Genomic DNA, 9,833 nt, shown 5'->3' on the forward strand with positions numbered 1-9,833 from the left:
AGGGGCTTGATGGATTAATCTAATTGCCTCGCTAAGCGTAAAATATTATATAGAAAAGTACTTTATAACCTAGTAGCAACTAACTTTCGAAAAGTAATAATTTAATAATCAACTTATGTTAACTGAGCGCCATCTATTGGTCGATAGTTACAGCATAAAAAGTTTCAACTCTACTCCAATATAATTCAACGATGTAGAGTTAACATTTTATTGCTTTTAGTTAAAAATATTATATTGCTAAGCATAAAATTATATACTATTAGGTAATATACATTGTTCTGTTTCTTAGGTTTCGCAACTTTATCAATAAAAATATTTTGTATCAGATGTATTGTTGTTTTCAATAAATTATTATTATTATTATTATTAAATTATTAGTTACATATTATGGCGTTATGTGAAAAAAGCCGCATTAAAATTCCAGAAAGGATAAGCACAAATAATACAACTATACTTAATTGTTATTATTGTCTATTTATGCAACTTTAAATTAATTTACACAATTTTAATGTGTGTGACATCAAAATCGTTTTGTCACAGACACACCCCTAAAACTGATTTAATATTCAAAAACACGATTCGCCTTTTATTCCATTATCAAAAACCCTAATTTGAAACGTAACAGCCATTCAGGCGGACCCCTTTCGGGTTGTCCCCAACAATATGTCGAGCTGAGTCGACGTCACGGTGACTTCTCACCGCCGTAATCGCGGGGGAAGCTCCAGGCTCTTTGTCATCACACCCCTGGTGACACCTCCATTGGAAAATAACCTTTGAGCCCCCGTTAATACACCACAAAGTCCCATACTATTATTTTTGCAAGCGTCATAAATTTTATGACATTTTAATACAGCCGTAACAACAATCGTAGGGCAAATGTTTTGGTAAGTAAGTAATAAATGGAATTACGTGTGGATGATTGATTTTTTCAATAAAATTTATTTATTGATATGGTATTTTAAAAATATTATATATTTTGCGAAAAGTCATGTTACAAGCTAACTATTTTGTGCACAGCATAATTTGTCCAACATTGGCAGTGCAAGGTGATAGGTATGCCTTACAACTGATACTGTAGTATTTGGATCGATATGCAGGGGAGCTACGGATGAATTATAAAACTATACATATTACTAGCGACCCGCCCCGGCTTCGCACGGGTATCAAATATAATATAGCCTACTTAGGTATGTCACTCACGGAAAAAATGATTAAAATCGATTCAGTAGTTTGATAGTGTCCAAGACCCAAGTCTGTGCGCACTAACCAAGCTTCTCTTATCCTTTACTGTCGTAACAGTGAGATGGTTTATTGCATAGATGGAGATTACTGATAGCTACGGTGGATAAATAATTATAAACTACGATGACATAGTAATTTAAGAATGAGTCAGAAAAAAATTTACGGTCTTTGGCAGGACTTTGGTCGTGATCTTAGTTATGGCGCTTGCATTGCTTTTAAATGTTAAATCCAATACATTTTTAGAGTCAATATGCCGTGGTATTGTTTCTTTTTCTCATAAAACACAATAGAGTTTCCAGGTTTAGTAAACAGGCAGCGCTAATAAATAGCGCTATAAATCGTCCACAGTACATTAGATGTGGGTAAGTGAGAAGTGCTCTTAGCGGCGAGAACGTGCGGTATTTATTTAACAGACGATAAGTGGGTTTGAGCGGACAGATTGTTGTGAATGTGCACTCACGGGTCAAATGGCCCAAGACTAATGCCGCCCCCGCCCGCGCCGCTCGCGCCGCCCGCCCAGGCCAGGGTTGCCACTTTTAGATGCCAGGCTAACTCTAAACCAGAGCAATTGGACCTATTTATGCATACCAGACTCAACCCACACGATGACAGTTCTGAGAAAAAGCCGTTTTTATTAAAATTGTGTACTCTTTAAAACTGATTGTTATTTTAAGTAAAGTTTATTTACAATAGTGTATTTTGTAATTTATTCTATGCGTACAAACATAAATATGTTAAAAATTACTACTATTTCCAACAAAAATTAAGCAAAAACAGGAGGGTTCCTTTTAGCAAAACTATCTTAGCGTGGGATACATTTAATCCAAAAATAATCATTTCTTAAATTTATTACACAAGTCAACAGGATTTTCGTGCATGAGATCTGTGTACCCAATTTGGATGTCTAACATCTAATTAGTTATAGAAACAATGATTTTAACTTACTAGAGATCGCCCAATGGTCGAAATTCGACCTTAGTTTCAACGACATTAGGACTACTACCTATATTTTGTAAAAAAATATTAGCTTTATCATAGTTTTTTCAACTCTTGTCTCTGGGACTCAGTTGATCTCAGACTGGCCGTGTAAGGATTGTCTAATAGTATCTAAGATTCAATAAAAAAAACTATAATCCATTTTCAATTTGTCACCTTCTTGTCAACAGACTTCAACCATAATTAAAAGAATATAATTCATATGTATAGGCTTGTCACTCAAAAATCTGTCATTTCTCATGTGTGTGTGTTGTAGTGTGTGCAATGTTTTATTTGTTAAAAAAATGTATGATAAAAGCATAATTTCAAAATAATATTAGCTCGATGCACTCCTTCACCATATAAACTATAACTGTGCAAAATTTCATTCTCCTACGTTTCCCCATTTTTCGTCAAAAGGGATACAAAGTTTTTGGCTCACGTATTAATATATAGATAAAATTTGCTTTTATATAAACTGAGACCTCATGAACTTTCAAATTTTGAAGAAAACCGGTATTTTTTTCTATCGGTTATGTAGTAAAAGAATGAAATATATATTTATTATTTTTTAGTTTATATTGTTGCTTATATCCCCAAAACAAGATTGAAATTAAAAAATATTTAATTTAGATTTAAAACTTAATATATTTTGTATCTAGGTGAGCATATCCTAAATATTATATATTGTTGTATGCTTCAGCGGTAAGTACCTAGTACCTACCTGATATAATATGGCGCTCCTACTTTTTTCTGGTTTTTACAAGGATGTTTAAAACTAGATGACGCCTGCAACTCCGTTTCGCCAAAACTCGTTTATCGTGCAGGAACCGTACCGGGATTTTTGCGGGAGGAAAAGTAGCCTATTGCCCTTTCTCGGGACTCAAAGTATCTGCAAACCAAATTTCAGCAAAATCGGTCCAGCGGTTTGAGCGTGAAGAGGTAACAAACAGACAGACAGATAGACAGACAGACAGACACACTTTCGCATTAGTAGTGATGGTTTGAAGGATAACGGTGTTTACACTAACACACTGTATAAGTAATTAGTATGGGTGAATGAAAAACCTCAGATTTCGTAACGTATTTGTTTATTATTTAAATAAGAATCTATAACTATATAAATCTAAAAAAACAAAACTATTGTAAAGTAAATTAAATGCTAAAACTATTAATCTAAATTGTATTATCTAATTCAAAATCAAAATCCGGTAGGCTTGTAAACCCTTCAATATCGTCTTCTAACTTCTATAGCATTATTTCCGACTGCGACTTGCGTTGGGCTTCTTGATAGAGAGTTATCATAAAAGTTTGAAAACAAACCTTATTACTATTACATAAGAGTTACCTACTATAAATCCCGTTACATAGTGTACTTTTTATTCTGTAAAAATGTACGGTTCCTCCAGATAAACGAAATTTTGCCACAGTCGAGTTGCGGGTGTCATGTAGTTTATAATATTATTATATATATACTAGATAACGCCCGCAATTCCGTTGCGCCTAAATTCGTTTATCGCGCGGTAACCATACATTTTTGTCGAGACAAAAAATATCCTATGTCCTTTCCCGGGACTTAAAATATCTTTGTACCAAATTTCAAGAAAATCGGTTTAGCCGATTGGGCGTGAAGAGGTAACAGACAGATAGATGGACAGGCAGACAGTCAGACACACTTTCGCATTTATAATATTAAAAGCATAAATGTAAGTATGAATATGGATAAAAAAATTAAATATATTATTATCTATAGGCTAATAGGTAAGTATTAATGTTAAATTATTAAATGTTTAAACTAGACGAAACAAATTTAAAGTGAAAAGTTAAAAAAAAACATCTTTTTTTTTTGTAATAAGTACCTATTAAATTGTTACATTACCTTGCTTGTCGTTTTCTTTATTATTTGATTGTTAGACAATTAGAAATCATAGTACTTATCTTGGTTTTCTTTTTTCCCATTGTTAGTATTTACTCCACAAATAAATTCGATAAATCTATTTATAAACAGGCTAGGCGCGCGCGCGCGCTTTTTTTTTTTAATAAGAACTCGACTTAAGAACGTAAAGGATTTGTATCCAACAAATCCTATTTCAATTATTCATGATTTCATAAATCATTAACGCGCGCTTTTACAAAGTGTTGCTATTTTTTGATAATATTGTTTTATTTAAATTGACTGGTTTTAATAAATAATAATAATAATAATATCTATGGACGCTTCACACCACGTCAGTCTGGCCCCGTGCTAAGTACCTAAAGGACTTGTGTTACAGGTACCAGACAACGGATATATATTTAATACTTTTATACTATACATATATTTAAGATTTTTTATTATATCATACACATATTTAATACACATCCAGACGGGAACATTGAAAAATTTTTGTTCCGTCGGTGGGAGCCACAGAGGGTGTGAAATTATTTCATTATTTTGAGTATATCTTAGTTTTTAAACAATTTTTAATTTTAAAATTTATTATAAATTTCTACTGTATAAGAATCACTCACTTGATGGAATTTTAAAGATTCAAAGGGCAATATGGCCTATTAAATGTTTAAAAACTAAAATATAATATTATAGATCTCTTAAACATAATATCTGGGATGTTTAAGACATTATGTTTATATGGAGGTTGATTTATTTGTTGATTTTAATTAAGAAATAATTAGTATTTATAAGGACGGCTTTATCGTTTTACGATAGAGTCTCTTTTTTTCTAGATTAAAAAAAACAGAATGGTAATAATCATAGACTTAGACCATGCGCGCACGGGCAACTTAGTTGCTCGGCGATTTATTTGTCTCTTTCGAAAAAATAATTGCCATGTCGCCGGAGTGCGCGCACGAGAGCGACAGCAACCCGACTTTTTTCAGTTTTTTTCTTGACAGTCATCAACATGGATTTGGTCGAGAAGGCTGTGGCCGTTGCACTCGCTATAAAAAACCGAAGAAAGCGTCGAAAAATAGAATAATGGGTGCATCCACTATGGAGCAATCGGCTGACTCTCGAGAAATTTTATACTAGTTTTATGAAATTGAGAGCATACCCAAAAAAAAATTTTAGTTACTTTAGAATGAGTGTCGAAAGTTTCGATGAACTGTGCAGAATCTTACTAGATTGGCAGTTTACGGCAGCAACGCGTTGCCACTTCGAAGATGTCTGCAGGCATATTTGACCTACATAATGACACAATAACATTATGAATTGACATTGTCTTTTGAGCTATCAAGTGGTTACGCATTTCTGAGAATATTTTGTAAGACGTTGCTATTGCTACTCTAGTATTTTAGAAACTCATTGCTGCAAGTACACACAAATTAACGCAGCGGCGGTCGAGTGGCAACTGGCCGGTCGGCAACTTTTTTGTTGCCCGTGCGCGCTCTTGCATAGAAACCAATAGGGAAGGAGACAGTTGCGTCGCGGGCTCTGGACAACGAAAAAGTTGCTCAGAGTTGCGTCGCTACGTGCGCGCACTTTCATACTAGCTCCTAGACTTCATCAAGAGACAAATAAATCGCCAAGCAACTAAGTTGCCCGTGCGCGCATACCCTTAATATATACTGTCGTATAGGTTTATGGTAATAATTTATATAAAAAAAACAGCCACGGCCCACGTGAGTCTTTGTAAAATATTAAGAACTAGGCCTTTTTTAATATGCAAACAGCAACCAAGTCGCATGATTCTACTTGCCTAGTTAAAAAAAATACCGAGAGACCATGTAGTTTGGATCTATATAAAAAAACAATACTCATTAATTTGTTAGTCGGTAACTTTGTTGTGAAAATGTTTTGTTCTGAAAAAAATGTTAGATTAGTACGATCTTCATAGGGTCGATAAAAGGGCCATTTTGGAATACTTCTGCATTATTAACTCAATTTTGGCAATGGTGTTGATTGGACTCATTTTGCATAAATAGGGTCAATTGAGCTGATGAAAATAAACGTGGTTTGGTCGGATACTGGATAGAATTGCATATTAAATGCTAGTATTTAGTCGACTCGACTGATTCAGATAACTATAATAGCATTTGAGCCCTTAGTTAAGATAATATTTATTATATAGTTTATCTTCATTGCAGCAAAATATATTATGGTCTCCGCGTTACACAATATTAATATTATGTTTCTGTCTTTAGCTCTGTACTTTTTACTGTTTTTCATTTCTTTCCTGTCTTCTTTACTGCTATTTACACAGAAAAAAAAATCACATTTTGGTAGCCCTTAGGAAGAAGTAAAAGTATTAAACACTTGTTTGGAACCTACGCCGAATTCGAATGATCCAATCATTGTTTTAGAAAAATCAAACTTTGAATTCTTTCCGCGGTGGATATTTGGGAAGCGGATATTTCATTATATTACTATTATTTCTTTCTGAAATGTAACTATTATATTCGATTATTTTAGGATTCAAAAATAACCTTTCAGTGTTTTATAGAAAAAATATATTTCGTACTGTATAGCTATTAATGATTGGTCTCCGCATTCTAAAACCAATCATTAATCTATGATTTCATAGTTACTCATGAATTTAGTTCGATTAATTAAGATATATTTTTCTCAAAATATCTACATACTTATAGATTTTCATTTTTGTCTGTCAGTCTTCGACTGTACAATAGCCAGATAATTAGAGCGCATTATGGTATACAAACCCGCTATTACTGGTAGCCGTTTGTAGAAGACGGACGGACAGTGTCATTTGCAACTATATTACGAAATCAATTCCTCAATCGATTTAATTCGTTGCACTCATTAGGCTTCTTGACCTATATTCAATTTCATTGAACAAATGCATATTTCTAGTAGAACTTGGCCTAGGAAACCGTATTTCACCCTTATCATCAAATAAAAGCTTATGATTGATAAATAAAGTCGATTTGAAAATACGATTTTATGAAAATAGGATTTGTACTGACGAAAACGCTTTTGCGGTACTTCCGATTTGGATGTGACGTCATCAGACTCCTAATTTAATATATTTTATTTATCGCGCTCGTTATATATAAGTTTATTTGTACATAAGTAATAAGAATAAGCCTTGCAAGATTTCTAAAATATATTTTCTTGAATAAGTCAAATAAAACATCAGTTTTATATATTATCTCCATTTATTGTAGACGGGAATTGAAATGGCCAAAACTTTTCTTCAAAAGTTTTCAACATTATAAATGATTTCTAATTTCTTATTTAATTATTTTATAATTTTTGGGCACTTTTAGACTCGTACATTTAGCACATAAAAATGTTCAATAAAAAGAGTTTAAAATACAAAACGTATGACGTCACACTATGGCGGACAGGGTTTTCGGCGCCATTATATAAGGCATATTTTTTAATCAACATTTTTATGGGTTTCTACTGTGTAAAATATTAAAATATTAGTTTTTTTGTGAAAATGAATGATTAAGAAGCGATTAGCATGAAGAAAAAAATTAGGTCAAGTAGCCTAATGCCATACAGTAGAATAAACTCAGTGTTGTCCTTAAAATGTAAAAGTCGTGACTTCAGAGACTTTAAAAAAATTTTAACATTAAAACCCGTAGCCAAATTGCATGCCAGATTATTATCAGCAAGGAGCGCTATCCTTTTTTCATAGGTTTTAAAGTTGTCCAAAACCACGCTATTATAATATGTGCGTGGGCCGATTCGGTCAAGTATTGAGATAGTCTACTGAATATTCAAATAGCGCATGTAAAGGCCGTTCGGAGTTATTTTACCTATGTTAAGACCTTTATATCGATGACTTAAGAAACATAGTTGTAGAAAATTCGACGTAAGTATTAACTAAGAAGTAATAACTGAAGTACCTACAGCGCAGGAACTGACAAGCAGCGTCATAACAGCTGTCCAAGAAAGTTATTTCTAGAAAATAGAAATACCTGGCCAATAGAATACAGTAGATTTATCGATTTAAGAAGGTTGATTCTCGTAATTATGTATGTACAGTATGATTCGAGTTTTAATTCTGTTTCACTTGCAAATGCACTCATTGTTACAAGTATTTTAGGAGCTCTACCTTTTTTGTAGAGACTAGGTACCTACTTATTTGCTTATTTAAATAGCCGCACGATGTTACATCACATTATGTGTAATACCATTAAATTTAAATAGCCGCACGATGTTACATCACATTATGTGTAATAATAACAGTAATTCAATTAACGCACATAATATATAATTGTCACATTCGAAATAAAATAATTAATATCTATACATAAATGGTTCAAGTTGTTAGTATTCGTATTTTGTGTCGATATTAAATCAAAAATCTTTATTAATTTCTCCTATATTAGAAAATAATTCAGTACAATTAAGATATCTAATGTTACAAAAATATATTATTATTAAATAGTTATAGTAGGAGACATGATGCCCTAACTAGGTTGCCCTGAAATGAAAATTGTATCTACGCCCAAACCAAATTATTCTGCCAGTTTTTGAGCGACACATACGGAAGCAGATTGCGACTAAAGACGTAATTTCTTTTGATATTAATACAAAATGGAAGCTAAAACAGGGCGAATTAACCGCTAACAGCTGACCAGGCTCCCCTAATGTTTCATAATTTGGACTAATTTAGCGGTTTTATATATTTTGCGTTATTGTGGTTGTAGGTACTTATGTCATGTCATGTTTAATGGGGATGTTTTATGTGTATTTAATTTCTATTAAGCCTTATGTACAATTAATAACAGGTAGGTACTATGAAGCTGGTCGATTTTAGGGACAAAGACAACTTTTAAGATTAACTTTGTAAGTCACTTTGTCTATTTTAGGTGTAAAGAAACTTTAGAAAGAAACTGTATCTAGTAGCTACGCTTATTCACAGTTAAAAACAATATAAATATGTATTTGTGGTGTACTTCCTAATTCCTATTCTTGACCTTATACATGATATGGTAACCTACCTACATGATAATATACAAAAGATAACGAGAAAAGCATTCTGCATTATTCGAGTTTCCCTTAGCATCACTTAACAATATTCGGTAGGCAGATAAACGACTTAAATAACATAAAGACTTACTTACTGTTATAACAATACAATATAGATAATGGTACGTATATATAACATGCGCTAACCTTCGAGCATTTTATTCTATTGACTATTGTCCCAAGCCAGCAGTAGCCACCTGAAGTTTACATGCGAATAATCATCCTTTGTCCAGAATTAAAAAGAAACATGCGGTTATAATTTTATAGCATGTCCGTCTGTCCGTCCGTTAGCGCTAATAACTCCATACATGTGGGCAGAAGACCTTGTGGTCGGCCATTCTTTAGGGAGCTAATAATTCTATCAATAGGAGAGCTGCGGTATTGCGGTAATGGCGCTAATGTGGCGAATTTCTAAATATGAACATAAGTTTGTAATTATTTATTATAGTTAAAATAATAATCGACAGAAAATTACTAGAATGATTGGAGTGGTTTTGAATAGCTCCGATATTTAAAAGGAGGTAGCGGATAACTCCTGGTAATTTAAGACACCTTCACCAAACTACGGTAGATACCTATTACCGAATTAATAGGTTCCGTGACCAAACTGTGGTTTCAAGAAGTAACTACACTGCGTTAGTTTGGTAGGTACCTACCTCTCGTTCATCACGTCCTA

Source organism: Aricia agestis, chromosome 9 (assembly GCF_905147365.1).
Source record: "Aricia agestis chromosome 9, ilAriAges1.1, whole genome shotgun sequence".
Taxonomy (NCBI): Eukaryota; Metazoa; Arthropoda; class Insecta; order Lepidoptera; family Lycaenidae; genus Aricia; species Aricia agestis.